Source organism: Myotis myotis, unplaced genomic scaffold (genome assembly GCF_014108235.1).
Source record: "Myotis myotis isolate mMyoMyo1 unplaced genomic scaffold, mMyoMyo1.p scaffold_m19_p_6, whole genome shotgun sequence".
Classification (NCBI taxonomy): Eukaryota; Metazoa; Chordata; class Mammalia; order Chiroptera; family Vespertilionidae; genus Myotis; species Myotis myotis.
This window is the reverse complement of record NW_023416368.1, coordinates 14,163,744-14,175,943: the sequence shown is the minus strand read 5'-3', so window position 1 is coordinate 14,175,943 and position 12,200 is coordinate 14,163,744. Positions and strand designations below refer to the sequence as shown.

Here is a 12,200-nt window from a genome sequence, read left to right as displayed (position 1 = left end):
GCCATCTTGCCCCATTCAGCCTGCTCCCCATTACTCGAACCCTCAACACAAGTTTTTGCCTTGCAAGTACTTGTCACCTTCCCAAGACTGGCTCTGGCTGAATAAACAAGTCAGCAACATGAATTCTACCCAGTAACCACTAAATTAGTTAAAAATAATGCCCAGTGTTACCACCTCCACTTAAATAAGGAGATGAGGATTTCTTGGTTAATATCACGGACTAGACTACCTTGAGGTTGGATTCTGTCCATTGCTCTGCTTGAAGTATCTTGCTGTGGGACTTTGAGCAAGTCACATTAGCTCTCTTGCCATTAATGTCTCTAGCTGTCAAAAAGCAGGTATAAAAAGATGGTCCCGGGCCCTGGCAAACTCTGAAATTCTATTATCCTATCATAAAGAAATGACAAGCCTGGTAGATATTACTCCCATCAGTGTTTTTGTCCAATCATTAACCAAACTAACGAGACCGTTTATGCAATCCAACTGCAAAGTTCACGTTGGGGGAGAAAGGGAGGAAGCAGGGAAGTGGGACATTCCAGGACTTCACTGGGGGCCAAATGTGAAGTTGATGGTAGAGTGCCGGCAACCGAGAAAGGAAATCAGGGGGATCCTTGCAGAAATGGGGAGCATTTTGGAATGAGGAAGCACTTTTGGTGAGTAAAAAACTGTTGTCTGGCTGAGGCGACAACAAAATCTGCTTTTTGAAAATGTTTGTTGTTTTAAGTTTGGCTCAATCACTTGTTTTTCTCTGTTCCTTATGTAATCTTGTGGGATGCGGCGTCGATAGTCATAAATCATTCATGATGCTCTGAACAAAAAATCACTTAAGCAGATGCAACTTAAAATGAAATGGAAGAAGTTTTTGCACAAAACACAAAGAAAAATAGAACTCATGTGGTTCATAGCCCACGCTGATCACTAATTCCCACAATCACTATGTGGCTTGCTTTGGATTCTGGCTTCTTGATGTGCTTCATTTTAAATGGAGGCTGGATTAAAGATATAGCTTGTCATAACTAAACTGCATTTTTTGAGGAGTCTGAGAAAAGATGTTGTAGTTGTGTATTTGCAGGTACGACTGAAACTGGAAGATTTTATTTTCTGCTTCAAGAAACCAAGAAAGCCCCTTCTTTGTCCAAAAATCCCTTTTTCAATATGCCTGTCACTGAGGTCCATAAGTCCATGGGTTAGTTATATCCCCTTTGTAAATATAAATACTCTTCCCCAAAACTCACCAAAAAAAATACCAACTAGCCCCCAGCAGAGGTATCCAATAAAGCTAACTCCCAGATACTAATGCCTTAAGTAAATGGTCTAGCTTTATAATTTTTAATATGGCAGCTAGCTATGAGGAGATTTCTAATAAACAAGAAAATTATGGGTTTCTAGAAATCTCTTTCATATTCATGAACCTGTTCGAGCTTCACAGGAGTAGCAAGGACAAGTATATGTTCATTCATTAATTCATTCCCACAACAAGTTTTATGCTGAGGTGCCAAAGGTACAGACAGACAAGATAAAGCTTCTTGCCCTTGAGCCACTCACAGTAGATGGGGAAACACTTAGCAGAGTTGTATGGGAGAGACTAAAGTTCTTTTAAGCTGCTGAGGGCAGAACAGCAGCCATAGGTACCGTGGAAGTGGGTTTCAGCTTTGTGTAAGGAAGAGAATCCCAATTGTTCAAGTTCCCCAGTTGGAAAAGTGAGTGAATCTGCATTGCCAGGAATGCTTCAGAAGGATCTGGAGAGCTAACTCTCAGAGTAGCTGTAAGGAGACATTTTTGCACAGGCTAGGAAGTTAGCCCAATAGAGATAGATAGATAGATAGATAGATAGATAGATAGATAGATAGATAGATAGATAGATATCCACCCAGCTCTGAGTCCCCGAAATCCCTCAATATTTATCATGTTTCATTCATTTATCCAACAAATATTTAGTGATAGGTAATGACTTTGGAGCCATCTTGGCTGGGTGTAAATCTCAACTCTGCCACATTCTCACTGACATGTTGGACAACTCAGCTTCTCCATATCTCAGTTTCCTCATCTATAAGATGGGAATAATAATAGTTCCTGGTCCTAGAGTTGCTGTGAAGATTGAAAAGAGGTGATTTATGTAAAGCACTTTTGAGCAGTATCTGGCACATAATACACAGCTGATTAATATTAGACATCGGTAGCAATAGTAGCATGTATCAGGCACTGAGCTGCACACTAGGTCACCAGGGTTAAGAAACAGAGACGAGCCCTACCTTTCTTGTGTTTAAAATTAGCCAGAATGTGGTAGGATACAAAAGAGATAAAAATCACAAAAAATACAAATATAGCTTCAAACTATGACAATAGCTATGAAAGGGGAAAAGAGAATGCCATAAGAAAATATGATAGAGAAAAGGGGGTCTCATTAGATTGGGAGGTGCATGGAGGAGTTCTTTGAAGACCTGTCATTTAAGCTGAGTTGTAATACAAATGTATTCCAGTCTGCAATGGTGTAGAGCAGTGCCTCAGTGCCAGGCCTTATTTTAGTCAGCAGAGAAAGGAAGCCAGGTAGCTCTCTGCAAGAGTCACCTGTCGATCTGAGTTCCAGTTTGTGCATTAAGCCTCACATTGTGCAATGTAGATGGGCTCTCTTTGCTTTAGCTATTAGTTTCCATTTGATGTTTCTCTTAACTCTGTAAATGCATCAGTTTATCCGTCCTTGTATTCATTTATCCAGTCTATGGAGGGCTCAAAGATATGTAGCCCCCAATCTCAAGGAGCTCCTATGAGGGAGGCTGACACGTACACAAGTTCCTATAAGAAAAGATACATCGGGGAAGATGGAGGGAAATGTTACGGAAGTGTGAGGAAGCTAGAAATTCAACACAGGTGAAGGGGTAAAGGGAGAATATTTTTAAAAGATAGCATGATGAAGCATGCCAAGGAATTCTAAGCAAAGTGACTTTGATGGAATCCAATCTTACTCAGCATTTGGGTTCTAAAAATCAATGCATAAAGCCAAAAAAAAAATCATGACTAGATGATAGTCAAACGTACCCTTGAAAATTCTTTCAGCAGTGACTGTGTTGGAAAAATGACATAATATCTTTCAAGAAATCCAGTACAGTGTTTCTTCTAGTTCTGAAACCAATTGCTGTTGCTTCAGTTGAGCATCAGACAAATGTGTGAGCTTGCCTTGAGGTGCCAAGTTGTGTGAAAAAATATGAATTTCTAAATGCAGAACTCACACATAGTGCAAAGTCCATCAGAGAGGAGAGAAGGAGCAGTCATTGCCAAGCCTCCTGTGTCCCCCCGGGCAGGCACTCACCATGTACCATGTGGGAAGTGAGCAGAACTGTCCCCAATAGCCTCACTATTAGTTCCCTCTTGCTTTCTGCCTCTCTCTGTCAATCTATCAATTAGCCTGTCTCTTTTTATATTTGCCAAATAGTTAAATATGCATGCATTAAATATAAATATGCATGCATTAAATATAAATATGCATGTCCAATATAACATAATCAAAGATCTGAGGTCAGCAAAGAGCTAGACTTTCAGAAAATAGCTCAGTGACACAATATAGCTGAAATTTGGGATCTGTGTTAGTTTCTAGAGCTGCCATGACAAACCACCACAAACTGAATGGATTAAAGAAACACATACACAGAAATTTATTCTCTCACAATTCGGAGGCCAGAAGTCTGTAATCAAAGTGTGAACAGGACCATACTCCCTCTGGAAGCTCTAGGGGAAATTTTATTATCTCTTCTAGCTTCTGGTGACTCCATGTTCCTAAGTTTATGGCAGCCTACCTCTAATCTCTACCTCCATCTTCAAATGGTTTCTCTGTATCTCAAGCCTCTCCTTCCTTTCTCTTAAAAAGACACCAGTCATTAGATTTAGGACTCAGTCTAAATCCAGAAAGACCTCATCTTGAGATCATTAACATCTTCAAAGACCTCATCTCCAAAAAAGGTCACATGCATAGGTACCTGGAGTTAGAACTTACACATATCTTTTGAGGATCACCATTCAACCCACCACAAGTTTCAAGAAAGAGTAATAAAAATGGGTCTAAGCTCTATTTTGACAGGCTTAGAATGCCAATTTCAGATGTCTTTGAGGGTCTAGTTCTTTGCAGAGTTCTGATGCTAACAACCTTGACTTCCATTGCTGCTTAAATGCCTTGTAATGTAGGGTCTCCTCCTCTGCCTCCCTGCCACCCTGAAGCCTTTCTCCCCCTACTTTACTCACCAGAGCCCCTGCAGCATAATAAACCTTGACATACTTTATCATCTACTTTTCCATGTCCTAATCAAAATTCCCATCTCATATCCCATCCTCTACATGAGTGATGGTTAATCAACCAAAATAATCTTTATTAAGGCACTGGCTTGTCAACATTGTTAAAACCTATACACGTAGCCCTTCAACTGTCATCATGTTAATACCAGCTCCACACTATGAGGATGCAGCTGCTGCCTGAGACGCACCTGAAGCTGATGGGAAAGGAGAAATGCTCCCACCTAGCCCCTTCTTCTTGTCCCCAGATCTCCTACAATTGGCCAAACTCAGCTAGAAGCCAGCCGATTCAGGAGCCTGGGAATAGTAGCCTGAGAGATCAGCTCCCTGTAACACAGAGCAGAGGAGGGGGGATAGGCATGGATCTGAGGACAAGGAGGCTCAGGATCCACACATATTCTTAATCCTCGTTTTACAGAGTAGGACATGGAGCTCAGAGAACGTTATTAACTGCCCAGAGTCACATAGCTAGTAGGTATTAGTGTGGACTCTGAATCCAGGTCAATCTGAATCTAAAGGCTGCGTTCTTGCTCTGCTCTCACTACTATTGCATTCATTTCAGTGGCTTTGTCCAACTGCCTTGGTCAGTGACATAGCTTGGGGTTCTGAGAGGCCTGTGTGGCTATCATATCAACAAGAGGACCTTCTTTGGGCTTAAGATTTGGATCTTGTGAAAGACACAAAGATGCTCCACTAGGATCTCCCTTCAAGGAAGAACTCACCATGCCCAACTCTGTGAGTGCTGTGAACTCATCTTGGCCCATCAATCTACACATACTAGTTGATGATGGATCACTGTGCATCATAGTGGAAGCAGTGGGGATGGTGTCACCTCCCTTTCTCTTAGACACTCTGCAGGCTTCCAAACCTGCCTTCACTGAGATTTTTCTGGATAATTTAGACAAGCAAGTGAAGATACTGTCAGATGGTGAGGCATTTGGTCATTTTCTTAATGATCATCCTTTGCTGATTCCCCCCAGAAATGGTCGCCAAGAAAGTGTTTCGTCTATGGAAACATACCACCAACTCTAACCTCCCCTCTGTTTCCTATGCAGAGGCCAAGAAATGTCTTCATAACCACTTACTATCTTGGTGGCAGGGACTAAAACACATCCTAACACTCTTCAGCACTTCTGGGATGTTGAAGTCTACCTAGAAGTGGCCAAGGTTAGGCTTTGCCTTTCTGCAGAATGTTCCTTCTGATGTGCCTGGAATGCTTGGAGAAATGCCCAAATTCACTTATTTCTGACTGACTGCCCCCTCTGCCGTGATAAAGGCCTGGAGCTTGAAGGGGCTTCTGAAAGCTATCAAGTCCACTATTCTTCCCTTGAAGAAAGACCCCTCTCTCCAACACATCCATAATTTTTTTCTTTAAAAAAAATGAAAGAAATTCCCTATTTTCTTGGCTAAACAATCAAATGGAAATGAGCTACAGAAGCTGGCCTCCCCCACATACTGTTTTCTTCCCTGCCAACTAATCCTGCCCTTAACCTTCTTAGGTGTCAGTACAGCACCTATTATTCATCCTTCATTGACATTTCTTCTCAATCCTGAAGCTGGTGGTGACTCACCTCTTGTTTCATCAAAGGGCAGCAGTGGGCTGTACACAGTACACTGCATGAAGTTCCTGTTAGCTCTTTTCTGATGCCTTTTAGCAGAAGTGCTCTAAAAACTTTCTAATTTGATGGTCTAGAGATGCAAACATGAAGATTTCCAATTTTACAGCCTGTGGACTTTAATTAAGCAACCTATCTGGGTCATATAGCCACCAGGACTCTGGACTTGCCCTTGGGGAGCATAGTCCCCAGGTCCATGGAAAGTTAGTTTAATAAAGGTTAGTTTGAACTTAACCACCCCTCAAAATTCTCTTAGCACAGAAGGGGAATGATATCTCAGTGCAAGTCTCTGTCTGAAAACAGTGTCCTTGGGTTTTCCATGGAATATTTTTACTTTGCTGAAAAGAACTGAGCACTTATTGGGCTAAATGGAACTGAAGAGGCTTGCTCACTGACAAAGCTTGTGTTTCTGTAGCACTAATAAAGTCATATAGAATGGCACTTTCCTAAGAGGCTGCATCCAACTTCCTAGCCTCATGGCTGTCTGGTGGAATAGACTCTCATCATCTCTGTTCTTAGAGCCTAATGGACTTAGTAGAGAAAGTCACAGTTACCCTTTTAGTAAAATCACACACAAGATTTTACCAATTTTGTGTGAAGAGAAGGTTTATCCTGCAGGGTAAAGGTTTGATTGTCCTTCAGATGCCCCACCTTAACCACTAGCCAGAGTTTTGGTCTTTGTCTTCCCTTTCCCCATCTTCTGTCTACCATTTCTGTTTCACCCGAGCCCACAACCACAACCCCACCCAACAGCAAAATCTGAAAGAACTCACTGACAGCCCACACTTGAGATCAAGCCCAGGAAGAGAGAGAACTCTGGGATTAAAGCCAGGTCACAAATATGTGCCCTCTGAACTATACACAGTGCTCAGAAGGGCTCGTTTGGTCCATGCAGTATATTATTTAAAATTTAAATGCTTATATAAAATTGAAAGATTCCACATAAGAATACAGTTTTTTATTTCAGTTAAAAAGTAAAAACACCTGGTCATGCCCTGCTAGGACTCCTGCATGGCCATCACCAGTTGGAGCTAAGTAGCCAGCACCAGTCCCTTTACAAGGAGTACTTACTCTCCAATTTGCTTCTCTTAAACTGGGCAGTTTCACCTTTTTGTATTACTTCCCTGGTCCCTGCAGGCAACCAAGTTTGAGTGCCTTGGATTATGGTAGGGAAGGGAGAAGGGAGAGAGATAGTCAAATAAAGAGGTTTCCCTGATGTATTACTTTGAACACTTTGGTATATAAGTAACAGAATATCTGACTAAAAGTTACTTAAACAATAAGGACTGTTAATACTTTAATAGAAAGTCTACAAGTTGGCTGTTGGAAGCAGGGTTAGATCAGGCACTCAACAATTTCAAGGATCTGGGTCAGCTTCTCTGCAGTGTTCTTGGCCTTCTCCTCATGGTGGCAAGTGGCTGCCACAGCTCCAAGCAGCACATCCTCACCCAATGACATTCAAAAGAAAGAAAAGAGAGGCCCAAGTTTCTCCTCCCATGTCTCTCTCATATCAAAGAGCAAAATCTTTCTAGAAGACTCCAAAAAACTTTTCCTCAGGTCCCATTGGCTAGAGCTGGACCACATGACCACCCATAACATTGGCAGTGGGGATGGAATTATTATGTTTAAGTAAGAGCAAACATGGTTCATCTCTGGATCTAGTGGAGGTGTCTGCCTTAGTACATTGCTGCCTACACAGTTCTACTAAAAAGGAAGATGGAGAGGTGTGGCCAGCCAGGGCATCATAAGATTCTACTATAATGGCCCCATGTCAACTGGGATATTAAAGAACTAGAATGTGGCTGAGGGGCATCGCCCACTGTGGTGTTTTAGGGGATATAAGTCTGGAATACAAAGTAAAGGACTATTGATCCCTTCTTCTGGACTCTCTGTAAGCCCAGCTGACAATAAGACCATTTTATTATGAACTCATTTAATGCTTTCAACAGCCCTATGAGACAGGAACAACATGTTAGTGATCCCATTTTATAAGTGAGAACCCAAAGTTCAGAAAGATGGTGCAACTCGCCCAAGGCCACACAGTTAGCAAGCAACAGAGCCAGGTTTCAAGTTCAGGTCTGTCTGGTTCATAAGCCTGGACTTTGAATAACAATTATAGTTTTCTCTCTGTTTAAGAAGTGGTGTTTTAATGGTGGCTTTATCTCTAGAACTAGAGGCCCAGTGCATGGATTCATGCACTGGTGGGGTCCCTCAACCTGGCCTGTAGAGATCTGGCCAGAATCAGCTCTCCGACATCCCCTGAGGGGTCCTAAATTGCAAGAGGGAGGTTCTCGGGTGACACACCCCGGAATCGGGCTCCCTCCTCTCTGGTTCTGGGTGCATCACCTGAGAACTGCAACTGCTAAGTCACCACAGCTCCGAAGCTCCTGCATTGAGTGTCTGCCCCCAGGTAGTCAGTGTGCGTCATAGCTACCAGTCAGACGGTCACTTAGGCTTTTATATATATAGTTAAGGCCGGGTGTTATACCATTAAGGTGACTGTCCTCCACTTCTTGATTCTTCCTTCTCTCCTAAGCCTCACTTCCTGCTGCTCTCTTTCGCACTCTGACCTCCTCCCCAGGAATAACTTCAGAATTGAAGTGCTGGATTTGGTGCTCTGTATCCTAGAAGATCAGGTTCAGTGTGCTTCAGCATGGTTCCATCAGGACTCCAAGGCAAAATTAGGCCCAAGAAATCAGAGGTGGAAACGGATAGGTGGGACCAAAGGGCAGGCCAGTCTCAGGCAACCCTGGCATGTTGGGGAGGTCAGGACCAGCAGATCCAGAATGGCCCACTTGAATCAATAGAGTTCAAAGACAAGTGGTGGTTGTTACCTAAGCCATGTCCAGAGCCAGGAGTCAAGGGCCAAGAGGAAGTGCATGTGTGGGTGGAGCACAGAGTCTGCACTGACAGATGGGGTGGAGCACAGAGTCTGCACTCAAAGAGCTCACTGACCCCACCAGCACCACCACCAAATTTTGCTGGTGTCCCTCAAAGCTCAGCAAAGAATCAGTGCCTCTTCCCACCCTGTGAAGGAAGGTTGAGTCCAGTGACATTTTCTTCATGCCACTTGCTCTGCTCATTACAGAAACCACATTGTTGACAAAGGCAGGACCGCTGGGCCAGCAGATTAGACTGTACCATTTTGAATCTAAACTGCGTCCTTCGTGATCAGTGTCCCCTGCCACCCCAGAGAGGTTTCTGTTTGCTTGGAGCTGGGAGGATTTGCCAGGATTAGCATAGAGATTGCCTGTGCACTGGGGAAAGGGGCCCAGCGGCTGCCGGTGGACCAGCTGGAACGCAGTCAGCTCAGTTCCTCCCCATGGACCACAGTCCTGGAGTGATACAGCACTTCTCTGGGCTCCTGCAGCAACAGGCACCTGCCCCTAAGGAAGCACGATGGTGGGAATGACGTCTCTTGGTTATCTTATCACTCACCATCACTGAAGCTCCTTAGGAATGGTTTCAGCCCCCTTTCCAGCAGCCGGGGCTATAAATAAAGGTTCCCCAGGGATGCTGAATCCTGCCCTTCATCCCAGGCGCCTGTGACTCATCCCACAGACAGATTCATCTTCCATCTTCTTGATTACAGGGAGAGGGAAGTGAACATCTGCCTGTCATTGTGCATGGGTGTGCATGGCCATGCTTGTCCGCATGCCATGTTGCATTTACTTAGGTGCAGTCTGTGTGCATGCACGTGTGTCTGTGCATGGAATTCTGCATGTACACATGTCTACTTGTGACCCAGTGTTTCAAAGGGTAGAGGAGAGGTGCCTTCTCATCCAAGCTTTGGTGTGGGGACTGTGACCCAGTGTTTCAAAGGGTAGAGGAGAGGTGCCTTCTCATCCAAGCTTTGGTGTGGGGACTGTAGCTAAGACTCCAGGTTAAATCTCATCTAATAGTATTTTTTAAGTCCCTTCTGTGCACAGTCCTATACTAAGCAAAGAAGACAAGACACAAGTTCTAGCATCTTTATGGGCTACAGCCACTTAAAGCAAATAAAATGCCTGAAGTGGCAGCAGCAATTGAGAAAGCAGCATTTCATGAAAAGAAAAGCCTGACTTATAACAGAAAAATCAAGAATACACTCACTCACTTACTGACCTCGCCTCTGTGCCAGGCACCAATGAAGTGCCGCACAATTTACTTCTCAAAACAACACAGCAAAAGAGAGTTTCTCATTCCAGTTTTCACAGATGAGAAAACAGCCCCAGAGAAGTTAAATAACTTGTATAAAAGCACATGAGCTCTGAAGATCCAGGGTAAAATTAGAATCCAGGCCTCTGTGGCACAGTCTTAAAGGTCTTCTCATCTGAACCTTCTTTTAATGTTTTATCTACCCTACAAAATCCCTGAAAATTGGTCATTTGGCCATTCCGTAGGAGAAACTCAACTCCTGAGCCAAACTGTTCCATCTTTAGGCAGTGCCAAACTGCTGGAAAGCTCTCATTTCGGCACAACAACTCCCTTATGTCCTCTGAGGCTAACAAGGCAAGTCTAATTCCTCTTCCTGTCACTTCCCTTCAAATAAAGATGACAGCCATCATCGTGCTGTTTCCTCACCAAGCCAGGCCCTTCAACCATTTCACACTTGAAATAATTTTAAATCCTTAAATATTTGTATATCACTGTATCCCTCCTGCTAGTACCTACAGTGCTGGCACATTTAGGTTAAGTAAATATCAGTTGAGTGAATAATAAGATGAATGGGCCTTGCAGAGTAGATGGTGCCATGACTTGTTTCATTAAGACTTTTGTCTTAATTAAGGATTGTCTGGTTGCCAGGAACAGAGTCTCTGGCTAGTGCAAGTAAAATTTCAGGTTTGAGAGAAGGATCCAAGGGACTCTAAAGAAAGCTAAATGTACGAAAATTGAAAGGCCTTGAGAAATGAAAACAATATTAGAAACCTCTCGCTCTCTTTATATTTTCTACTCTCTACATTCTTTTTGTGTGTCTGCTATGTTCTCCTCTAGCTGTACTGGTCGCTCTCCTGCTCAACTCAACATGACAGCTGTCCCAGCTGTTCCTATTTGGCTCCATGTCCATCAACATCTAAATGATAAAAGCTCTATTCCCACTATAGAGGAACTGATTGCATCAAGTGGCCACTCCTAGGCCAGTCCGTGAGAGCTGGCAGGCAAAGGGGAGTCATCTAGAAAAATACGCATCCTTCAATCCCTCTTTAGCAAGGACTTAAAGGGTTTGTCAGGGAGGAGAAAAGATTCTCTGGAATGGAGTATTAGTGAATAAAAATGCTGGCGTCTCTTGTACACCTTTAAGTACCAGTATTATGAATCCACCTGAAAGACTCAGAATGCTCTCAGAGAAGCATTTTATCCTTAGGATGTCCAAACACGGATGCTAGAACTTTAGGCCTTCAGAACTTCTTGTGCTTCTATAATTCAACCTCAGGACCGTGGAGCCATTAAAGGCCTGATCAGTGCCCACAGGTGGCCTGAAGAAGGCTCAAGGTTCCCTCCTGTGGGAGGTGTGCCACTGACATTAGTAATGACTCATTAGCATCTTGTCAGTGATTCTGGTCATTTCCAGGTTGCACCAGCAAGTGCTAGACACATAAGCAGCCCATTTTCTTCTTCCCTGTTTTCATGGAGAAGAATGATGTGTATAGAGTGATGAGGGTTATGATTAGGGAAGGGCTGGAGAAATGAGGGATGTGACTGTTTTGCAAGAGAAATTCATTGATTGTAGACTAGGGAGTCCCCTAGAGATCATCTAGCCATGTAGGTATCAAACCGTGTTTCTCGGACCTCTAGGATTTCCCAGAAGTACCTCAAGAACTGAAAGAGGAGGTAACCAGGGAGACTAAGTAGGCAGATTTCCACCCACTGCCACCACCTGGCCCACCAGTATTCTTCCAGCAACCAGAGCCATTCTGCTATCCTTAATATTATTTGTTGGATTGCTGTGTGTTATTTACTCTTTTATAGGTGAGGAAGTGAAGCAGGGGGTCCCGCGGGGGTGAGGCCGACGGAGTCCTAACGAAGCATGCCCGACTCCAGAGACCAGGTTCAGTGACGCAGATCTAAGTTTATTGTGTAAGTGCAGCAACATATATAACTTTTTGGACCAATCAGAAGTTTACACCATCCTTAGGGCAGCCAATAGTAGGAAAGATCAGGGTACTATGTAGGGGCTCTAGGAGGTTTGCTCAGGCGGGCGCCGCCACTTCCCGGTGTGCCGAGGAAGCTTGTATAGGCGGAGTGTGCTCACACCATTGCATCTGCCACTGCACTGAGATAAATCTCCTGAGCTCTTCCCACAAGGAAGCTGCAGGGGAGTGA

General features: G+C 43.7%; 1 protein-coding gene across 2 annotated transcripts in view; it reads left to right on the top strand.

Annotated features, from left to right (window-relative positions):
- Nucleotides 1-517: 517 nt before the first annotated feature.
- The window catches only part of ADRA1B (adrenoceptor alpha 1B), a 94,147-nt gene continuing 82,464 nt past the window's right edge, over nt 518-12,200 (top strand). For both annotated transcript variants that reach the window (XM_036315134.1, XM_036315136.1), the window contains exon 1: nt 518-653. The gene's annotated coding sequence lies outside the window, so the exon portion shown is untranslated. The remainder of the gene's footprint in view (nt 654-12,200) is intronic.